Genomic DNA, 10,201 nt, shown 5'->3' with positions numbered 1-10,201 from the left:
TCCGACTTTTCAGTCACCTATCCACATTCTCCAGAGATGCTGCCCAACCCGCTGAATTACTCCTGCACTCTGTGAAACGTCACCTATCCATGTTCTCCACAGATGCTGCCTGACCCGCTGAGTTACTCCTGCACTCTGTGAAACGTCACCTATCCATGTTCTCCACAGATGCTGCCTGACCCGCTGAGTTACTCCAGCACTCTGTGAAACGTCACCTATCCATGTTCTCCACAGATGCTGCCTGACCCGCTGAGTTACTCCAGCATTCTGTTTAACGTCACCTATCCATGTTCTCCACAGATGCTGCCTGACCTGTTGTGTTACTCCAGCACTCTGTGAAACGTCACCTATCCATGTTCTCCAGAGATGCTGCCTGACCCGCTGAGTTACTCCAGCACTCTGTGAAACGTCACCTATCCATGTTCTCCACGGATGCTGCGTGACCCGCTGAGTTACTCCAGCACTCTGTGAAACGTCACCTATCCATGTTCTCCACAGATGCTGCCTGACCCGCTGAGTTACTCCAGCACTTTGTCTTCTATGCAAGATACCGTGAATCTGTGGTTTCTTGTGTCTCCATGTTCTCATGGAATAATGGTCGGTATTTAGCCCTCAGCTGACATCACTGAAATCGATATCCCGGACTGAATGCTCCAAGTATATTGGACCCTGGTTAGATCGCACCTGGAGTTTGGTGTACTGAATCATATCGATACTGAATGAAGAGTGGTCCTCAGGTTCCCATTAAATCTTTCCCCTCTCGGGGTGCCAACTATTTCACTCCCAAATAGGGACAAGGTGACATCACCGCCCCGCGCCCCACGTGACCTCACCCTGCCAGCGGCCACGTGCTCCCGCTCCACCAATGGCGGCTGCCCGGGCCGGGAGGCGGGTTGCTACGCAACCTCCATTAGGCGGCACCCGGGCCTACACTGTCCGTGACTACAGCGGCCCCTGGGCGACAGTGTCCAGGCCTACAGTGTCCGGGCCTACAGTGTCCGGGCATACAATATCCGGGCCTACAGTGTCCGGGCCTACAGTGTCCGGGCCTACAGTGCTGTCCGGGCTAATACAGGACAAGGGCGGTCCTGCATGGGACAAACCAATTTAGGCCAAAATACGGGATGTCCTGGCTAATACCCTACTCCACCACCACCCTTGGCAGCACTTTCCAGCCCCCACCAATCTGTATGTAAAAAACATACATCGTACATACCTTTTAAACTTTTCCCCTCTCACCTTAAAGCTATGTCCTCTAGTTTAGTTTAATTATTATTGCCACGTGTACTGAGATACAGTGAAGAGCTTTTGTTGCGTGCTAACCAGTCAGCGGAAAGACTGTACATGATTACAATTGAGCCGCCCACAGTGTACAAATACAGGATAGAGGGAATAACACTTAGAGCAAGAGGCTGCCCATTCCCTCCACAGATGCTGCCTGACCCGTTGATTTCCTCCATCACTTTGTGTTTTGGTCAAGAGATTGAGATTTTTCATCTCTGTTTGTTGATTTTCAGGAGGAGATATTTGCCATCCCCCCATCCTCTCCTCTCCTTAGGGGTGTCAACTATCTCACTCCCAAATACGGACAAGGTGATGTCATTCCCGCGCCCCACGTGACCACACCCAGCCAGCGGCCATGTGCCCCTGCTCCAACAATGGCGGCCGCCCGGGCCGGGAGGTGGGTTGCTACGCAACATTTGTTAGGCGGCGCCCGGGCCTCCGGGCCTACAATGTCCGGAGATAAAATGTCGGAAACCTAGAGTGTCGGGACCTACAACGTCGGGGCCTACAGTGTCGGGGCCTACAACATCCGGGCCTACAGTGTCAGGGCCTACAACATCCGGGCCTACAGTGTCGGGGCCTACAACATCCGGGCCTACAGTGTCGGGGCCTACAACATCCGGGCCTACAGTGTCGGGGCCTACAACATCCGGGCCTAGTGTCGGGGCCTACAACATCCGGGCCTACAGTGTCGGGGCCTACAACATCCGGGCCTACAACATCCGGGCCTACAGTGTCGGGGCCTACAACATCCGGGCCTACAGTGTCGGGGCCTACAACATCCGGGCCTACAGTGTCGGGGCCTACAACATCCGGGCCTACAGTGTCGGGGCCTACAACATCCGGGCCTACAGTGTCGGGGCCTACAACATCCGGGCCTACAGTGTCGGGGCCTACAACATCCGGGCCTACAGTGTTGGGGCCTACACAGTCTGGGCATAGAGTGTCGGGGCCTACAAGGTCCGGGCCTACAGTGCCCCCTGGGCCTAATATGGGACAAGGGCCGTCCTGTACGGTATAAACCAATTTAGCCCAAAATACGGGATGTCCCGGCTTATACGGGACAGGTGGCAACCCTACCTCTCCACTACCCTTCCCCCTTCCTTCACCGCCCCTCTCTCTCCATCTATTCCCTCCCATCCCTTCCCTCCTCCCCTTTCCTCATCCGTCCCCTCACCTCCTCTCCTCTCCTCTCTCTTCACTTCCCCTCCACTCCCCATCCTTCCACTGCTCTCCCCACACCTTCTCACCCATCCCTTCCCCATCCCTCCCCTCCCTTGCCTCACTCCCTTCACATCCTCCCCCCCTCCCTTGCCCAACTCCCTTCACACCCTCCCCCCACACCCTCACTGGGACTCTGGGCTTCCCCACTGGAACACTTGCCTGCAGTTCCGCCCGGTGTCCAGCAGGGAGAGCACATGGATCACAAACTCCAGACAGGGAGGGAGAGGTTGGACTCTCAGACTCGAATGGTTTTTTCTGGAGTTCTGGAGATTGAGGGGAGACCTGATAGCAGTGTATCAAATTATGAGAGGCACAGATAGGGTGGACAGTCAGAACCTTTATTCCAGGGTGGAAATTTCACAGACCAGAGGGCACAGCTTTAATGTGAGAGGGGCAAAGTATAAAGGAGATGCGTGGGTCAGGTTTTTCACACAGAGGGTGGTGGGGGCCTGGAACACGCTGCCAGGGGTGGTGGTGGAGGCAGATACCATGGTGGTGTTTAAGAGACTTTCAGATAGGCACATGAACATGGAGGGATATGGATCATGTGCAGGCAGATAAGAGTTGGTCTTGGCATCATGTTCAGCACAGACATTGTGGGCTGAAGGGCCTGTTTAGGGTTGCCAACTTTCTCACTCCCAAATAAGGGACAAGGTGACGACACCGCCCCACGCCCCACGCCCACGTGACCTCACCCAGCCAGCGGCCACGTGCTCCCGCTCCACCAATGGCGGCTGCCTGGGCCGGGAAGTGGGTTGCCATGCAACCTGGGTCAGGCCGACACACTTGGCCCTGCTCCCCGAACACACTCCGTTAGCCTACAGTATTTGGGCCCACAACGGCCCGCAGGCCTACAGTGTCCGGGGCCACAGCGCCCCCCGGGCCTACTACGGGACAAGGGTGGTCCCGTACGGGACAAACAAATTTAGCCCAAAGTAAGGATGTCCCGGCTAATACGGGACAGTTGGCAACCCTAGGCCTGTTCCTGTGCAGTACTTATCTATGTAGAAACAAGGAACTGCAGATGCTGGTTAATACACAAAAGGATACAAAATGCTGGTCAGACAAGTCAGGCAGCATCTCTGGAGAACATGTATAGGTGGCACTTTCATTGATATGGCGCCTTGGATGTAGTGTTGATGCAAATTGATTGAATTTATTGACTGATACAGCATGAAAACACGTCCTTCAGCCCACCGAGTCCACCGACCATCAATCACCCGTTCACACTAGTATTATGTTATCCCACTTTCCCATCCACTCCTAGGGTTGCCAACTGTCCCGTATTAGCCGGGACATCCTGTATTTAGGGCTAAATTAGTTCGTCCCATACGGGACTGCTTTTGTCCCGTATTAGGCCCCGTGGGGAGCTGTAGGCCCGGACATTCAAGGTCCAGACAGTGTAGGTCCAGACAGTGTAGGTCCAGACAGTGTAGGCCCGGACAGTGTAGGCCTGGACAGTGTAGGTCCGGACACTGTAGGCCTGGACAGTGTAGGCACGGACAGTGTAGGTCTGGACAGTATAGGTCCGGGCAGTGTAGGCCTGGACACTGTAGGTCCAGACAGTGTAGGTCCGGACAGTGTAGGTCTGGAGGCCCAGGTGCCGCCTAACGGAGGTTGCGTAGCAACCCGCCTTCCGGCCCGGGCAGCCGCCATTGGTGGAGCGGGAGCACGTGGCCGTTGGCTGGGTGAGGTCACGTGGAGCGCGGGGCAGTGACATCACTTTGTCCCTTATTTGGAAGTGAGATAGTTGGCAACCCTACTCCTCTCCAGCCGGCCTTGCTCCTCGCCCGTCCACGTCGTTCGTCATCGCCGGCTCCATCCTCCGGCCCTCCATGGGGCAGCGGATCGGACCAGGTGGTGTTGTTGAGCAAAGGCATGGACCGATGAGAAAACATTCCACCCAGCAGAGGAAACGAGCTGCAGTCATTGGAAGCAAACAAGGCTCAGAGCAGGAAGCAGGCTGGGGCTTTGCACCACTATCAGTGCTGGGCCACGCATTATCCTGGGTGCAACTTATCAGCACCACAGCTGCACAAATCTTTCACTGAAACCTTTTGCCATTGCAAACCCTCTCACAATAACATATTGTTCTGGACCAACGTGTTTATTTAGAAATAAATCAATTGTATAAAGTAATTTCCGGCTCTTATGCACAGTTTAGCTTTGGACAGGATGCTGTGGGGAGTAGATTAGAAAAGGAGTTTTAATAATGGAATCGTTTTGTCACCAAGCGGTTGCTGAACATAGTAGGCATAGTGGGAGCCATTAATGTTCACTGCATCGCTAGTCAGACTTTAATTTAGAGATACAGCGTGGAAACAGGCTCTTCAGCTAGGGCTGCCAACTGTCCCGTATTAGCCGGGACATCCGTATTTTGGGCTAAATTGGTCTGTCCCGTACGGGACCGCCCTTGTCCCGTATTAGGCCCGGGCGGCCGCCATTGGTGGAGCGGGAGCAGGTGGCCGCTGGCTGGGTGAGGTCACATGGGGCGCGGGGCGGTGACGTCACCTTGTCCCGTATTCAAGAGTGAGGGAGTTGGCAACCCCTATCTTCAGCCCACTGAGTCCACGCTGACCAACAATCATCCCGTACATTAACACTTTCGTGCAAACTAAGGACAAGTTACAATTTATACCCCAAGCCAATTAACCTACAAATCTGTACGTCTTTGGAGTGTGGGAGGAAACCGAAGCACCCGGAGAAAACCCTCGGGGAGAACGTACAAACTCCGCACAGACAGCACCCGCAGTCAGGATGGAACCCGGGTCTCTAGTGCTGTGAGGCAGCAACTCTACCGCTGCGCGATTGTGCCGCCCTTTAACAGAAGTAGTGAGGAAGCAGGGCAGAGAGGGATTGTGGGATCCAGGTCCACCACTCACTGAAAGTGGCATCACAAGACCGAGTGGCAAAGAAAGCGTAGGGTGTAGACACAAGGAACTGCAGATGCTGCTTCACAAAACAAGACACAAAGTGCTGGAGTGAATCAGCGGGTCGGGCAGCATCTGTGGAGGTCATGGAAGGGTGATGTTTCGGGTTGGGATCGTTCTTGAGGCTGATTGTATTTGCTTGCCTTTGTTAGTCAGGGCACAGAGTGCAGTGAGTTACCCATTGGGTTACTACAGCACTTTGTGTCGTTTTACACTAAGGGTTGCCAACTATCTCACTCCCAAATACGGGACAAGGTGACGTCACCACCCCACGCCCCACGTGACCTCACCCAGCCAGTGGCCACGTGCTCCTGTTCCACCAATAGTGGACGCCCGGGCCGGGAGGCGGGTTGCTATGCAACCTCCGTCAGGCGGTGCCTGGGCCTCCAGACCTACACTGTTCGGACTTACACTGTCCGGACCTGCAGCGTCCAGGCCTACAGTGTCCGAGCCTACACTGTCCGGACCTACAGCGTCCGGGCCTACAGCGCCCCCTGGCCTAATACGAGACAAGGGCGGTCCCGTATGGGATAAACCACATTTAGCCCAAAATACGGGATGTCCTGGCTAATACGGGACAGTTGGTAACCCTAGTACAAGTGTCATGGAGTCATGTTGCAGCTTAATAGGACCTTGGTTAGGCCGCATTTGCAGAATTGTTTGCAGTTCTGGTTGCTACATTACTGGAAGGATGTCATAGAATCGTCGAGTCTTACAGCGTGGAAACAGGCCCACGTGCCCACGCCGGCCAACATGTCCTATCTAGTCCCATCTGACTGTGTTTGGCCCATATCCTTCTAAACCTGACCTATCCATGTACCTGTCCAATTGTTTCTTAGTCCCAGCCTCAACTACCTCCTCTGGCAGCTTGTTCCATACACCCACCACCGTTTTTCTGCGAAAAAGCTACCCCTCAGATTCCTATTAAATCTTTTGCCCTTCACCTTAAACCTATGTCCTCTAGTCCGCGATTCCCCTGCTCTGTGCAAAAAGCTCTGTGCCTCAATCTGATCTATTCCCCTCAAGATTTTATACACGTTTCTAAGTTAAATCTCTGAACTCTTGGAAAAAGAGGGAGACTAACGAGGTTGTCGTAAAGGAGGAGGTGGGGTGGGGGAGTGGGGGGTGGGGGCGTTGGGAACTGATGGACAGGAATTGGCCATGGAATGGAGGAATGAGTACATGGGGAATAACCAGTTGGAATTTGAGGAGCTCAGAGTTATGTCGGAGTGGAGAAGATCATAAGATATAGGAGCAGAATTAAACCATTCAGCCCATTGAGTCCGTCATCGATCCATCGATCATGGTTGATCTTGTTAGAAAACATAGAAAACAGGTGCAGGAGGAGGCCATTCAGCCCTTCGAGCCAGCACCGCCATTTATTGTGATCATGGCTGATCATCCACAATCAGTAACCCGTGCCTGCCTTCTCTCCATATCCCTTGATTCCACTAGGTCTATCTCTATCTTTCCTTCTCAATCCCATTCTCCTGCCTTCTCCCCACAACCTTTGACTCCCTTGCTAATCAAGAACCTATCATTCTCCGCTTTGAAAATACCCAAACTCCACACAGGCAGCACCCGAGGTCAGGATGGAACCCGGGTCTCTGGCGCTGAGAGGCAGCGACTCCACCAGCTGTGCCTCTGTGCTGCAATCCTTCGCAGCCAAACCAAGCGGCCTCCTACCCGGTTTCTGCCCGGCACATTGCAGGCTGCAGGAGTACGTGCTGAGGGACGCACTGAAGCTCGGTGCAGCCAACGCCAAGGCTCTGTGGGGGAGGACCACAGTCTCAGGTCCCAACACCACGGGCACTGAGGGGCTGGGTCCCATGTAACAGTCTCGCAAACACTTCACAGTGCATTGTTTCAGGAGGAAACCTGAGTGGGATTGATATATCACTAGCCAATGCATTGAATTGATGGAACAATGTATGTAAAGATGTGTAGTGATTTCAATATATTTTTGTAATAAAACCACCGGAGGGAATAGTCATACAGCGTCAGACAGCATGGAAACAGGCCTTCAGCCCAATGTCTTTGCTGACCAGGACTTCCATCTCTGCTTGTTCCACCTGCCTGCGTTTGCCCCATGTCCCTCTACATCTTTCTTACGCATGTAGTTTCAGTTTAGTTTATTGTCACGTGTACCGAGGTACAGTGGAAAGCATTTTGTTGCGTGCTATCCAGTCAGCGGAAAGACAATACATGATTACAATTGAGCCGTTTACAGTGTATAGTGAACATGATAGACAATAGACGATAGGTGCAGGAGTAGGCCATTCGGCCCTTTGAGCCAGCACCACCATTCAATGTGATCATAGCTGATCATTCTCAATCAGTACCCCGTTCCTGCCTTCTCCCCATACCCCCTGACTCCGCTATCCTTAAGAGCTCTATCTAGCTCTCTCTTGAATGCATTCAGAGACTTGGTCTCCACTGCCTTCTGAGGCAGAGAATTCCACAGATTCACAACTCTCTGACTGAATTTTTTTTTCCTCATCTCCGTTCTAAATGGCCTACCCCTTATTTTTAAACTGTGGCCCCTGGTTCTGGACTCCCCCAACATTGGGAACATGTTTCCTGCCTCGAACGTATCCAACCCCTTAATAATCTTATACGTTTCGATAAGATCCCCTCTTATCCTTCTAAATTCCAGTGTATACAAGCCTAGTCGCTCCAGTCTTTCAACATATGACAGTCCCGCCATTCCGGGAATTAACCTAGTAAACCTACGCTGCACGCCCTCAATAGCAATGATAAGGGAATAATGTTTAATGCAGGGCATGTACCCCTCCAAATGAGTTTTAAGTCCTGTTATTATAGTACCTGCCTCAATTACTTCCTCTAGCAGCTCATTCCATGTACCCTCTGTGTGGAAAAGCTGCCCTTAACATTCCTATTAAATCAGCTACTTCGGTAGGAAATGTTTAGAGGGATTGGATATGCTGCCAAATGGCTTGAATAGGGCATCTTGGTCATCATGGACGAGTTGGGCTAAAGGGATAGTTTCTGTGCTGAATTACTCTGTGACTTTAGATTTTATTTTAGACTTTAGCGATTTAGATTTTCGAGATACTTAATAGACAATAGACAATAGACAATAGGTGCAGGAGGAGGGCATTCGGCCCTTCGAGCCAGCACCGCCATTCCATGTGATCATGGCTGATCATTCCCAATCAGTACCCCGTTCCAGCCTTCTCCCCGTACCCCCTGACTCCGCTATCCTTAAGAACTCTATCTAGCTCTCTCTTGAATGCATTCAGAGAATTGGCCTCCACTGCTTTCTGACACAGAGAATTCCACAGATTCACAACTGAAAAAGTTATTCCTCGTCTCAGTTCTAAATGGCCTACCCCTTATTCTTAAACTGTGGCCCCTTGTTCTGGACTCCCCCAACATTGAGAACATGTTTCCTGCCTCTAACGTGTCCAACCCTTTAATAATCTTATACGTTTCGATAAGATCCACTCTCCTTCTAAATTCCAGTCTAATATTTAGATTTTAGGCTCTCCGTGACTCTATGAGTTAGGCATCAGTCAGTCCATGGTCCATGCCAGTTTGTAATCCAACGAGCCGGGTTTTGTGCATTGCCTGAGACTGGAACATATTCTGTGCCTTTTGCAGAGGGCAGTTTGGGATAAGGTAGCGTGTTGCCATGGGCGATGGGACCAGAAGTGGTCACAAAGGGCAACTTTCCTGTGTTGTAAAGTGAGTTCCCTATACAATGAGGGGATACGAGAGGGAGGAAGGGGGAAAGCAGTGTTTTCTCACTGCATTTACAGTAGGTGGGACCGATTCAAAACACAGATAATACTGGCGTCACAATGGTCAAGGAGCGATTACTGGGTGACTCATTCACTTTCACATTTTGCTTTTCAATCTTAATCTTCCAGAGGGCGGCCCACACAGTAGTCGATAGTTCAACGTGTGCAAGTTCTGTTTGCATATTTACACACGCGGGCATCGACATGTTGTGGCGCCATTTTCAAATTCCCAAGTCCGGTCGGCCCGTGCACATGGTCTACTGGAGCAAGGGTTGCCAACTTCCTCACTCCAAAATACGGGACAAGGTGACATCACCGCCCCGCGCCCCACGTGATCTCACCCAGCCAACGGCCACGTGCTCCTGCTCCACTAATGAAGGCCGCCCGGGTCGGGAGACGGGTTGCTACGCAACCTCCGTTAGGTGGCGCCCGGGCCTCCGGGCCTACACTGTCCGCAGTTAAAATGTCGGAAACCTAGAGTGTCGGGACCTAAACTGTCAGCTTCGAGCCAGCACCGCCATTCATTGTGATCATGGCTGATCATCCACAATCAGTAACCTGTGCCTGTCTTCACCCCATATCCCTTGATTCCACTAGCCCCTAGAGCTCTATCTACCTCTTTTAAATTCATCCATGAAATGGCCTCTACTGCCTTCTGTGGCAGAGAATTCCACAAATTCACAACTCTCTGGGTGAAAAAGGTTTTTTCTCATCTCAGTTTTAAATGGTTTTCCCTTTATTCTTAGACTGTGGTTCCTGGTTCTGGACTCGCCCAACATTGGGAACATTTTTCCTGCATCTAGCTTGTCCAGTCCTTTTATAATTTTATACATCTCTCATCCTTCTAAATTCCAGTGAATACAAGCCAAGTCTTTCGAATCTTTCCTCATATGACAGTCCCTCCATCCCGGGGATTAACCTGGTGAATCTACGCTGCACTGCCTCAATAGCAAGGATGTCCTTCCTCAAATTAGGAGACCGTAACTGTGCACAATACTC

Source organism: Rhinoraja longicauda, chromosome 10, assembly GCF_053455715.1.
Source record: "Rhinoraja longicauda isolate Sanriku21f chromosome 10, sRhiLon1.1, whole genome shotgun sequence".
Classification (NCBI taxonomy): domain Eukaryota; kingdom Metazoa; phylum Chordata; class Chondrichthyes; order Rajiformes; family Arhynchobatidae; genus Rhinoraja; species Rhinoraja longicauda.
The sequence above is the reverse complement of the archived record's forward strand: the minus strand, read 5'-3'. Positions refer to the sequence as shown.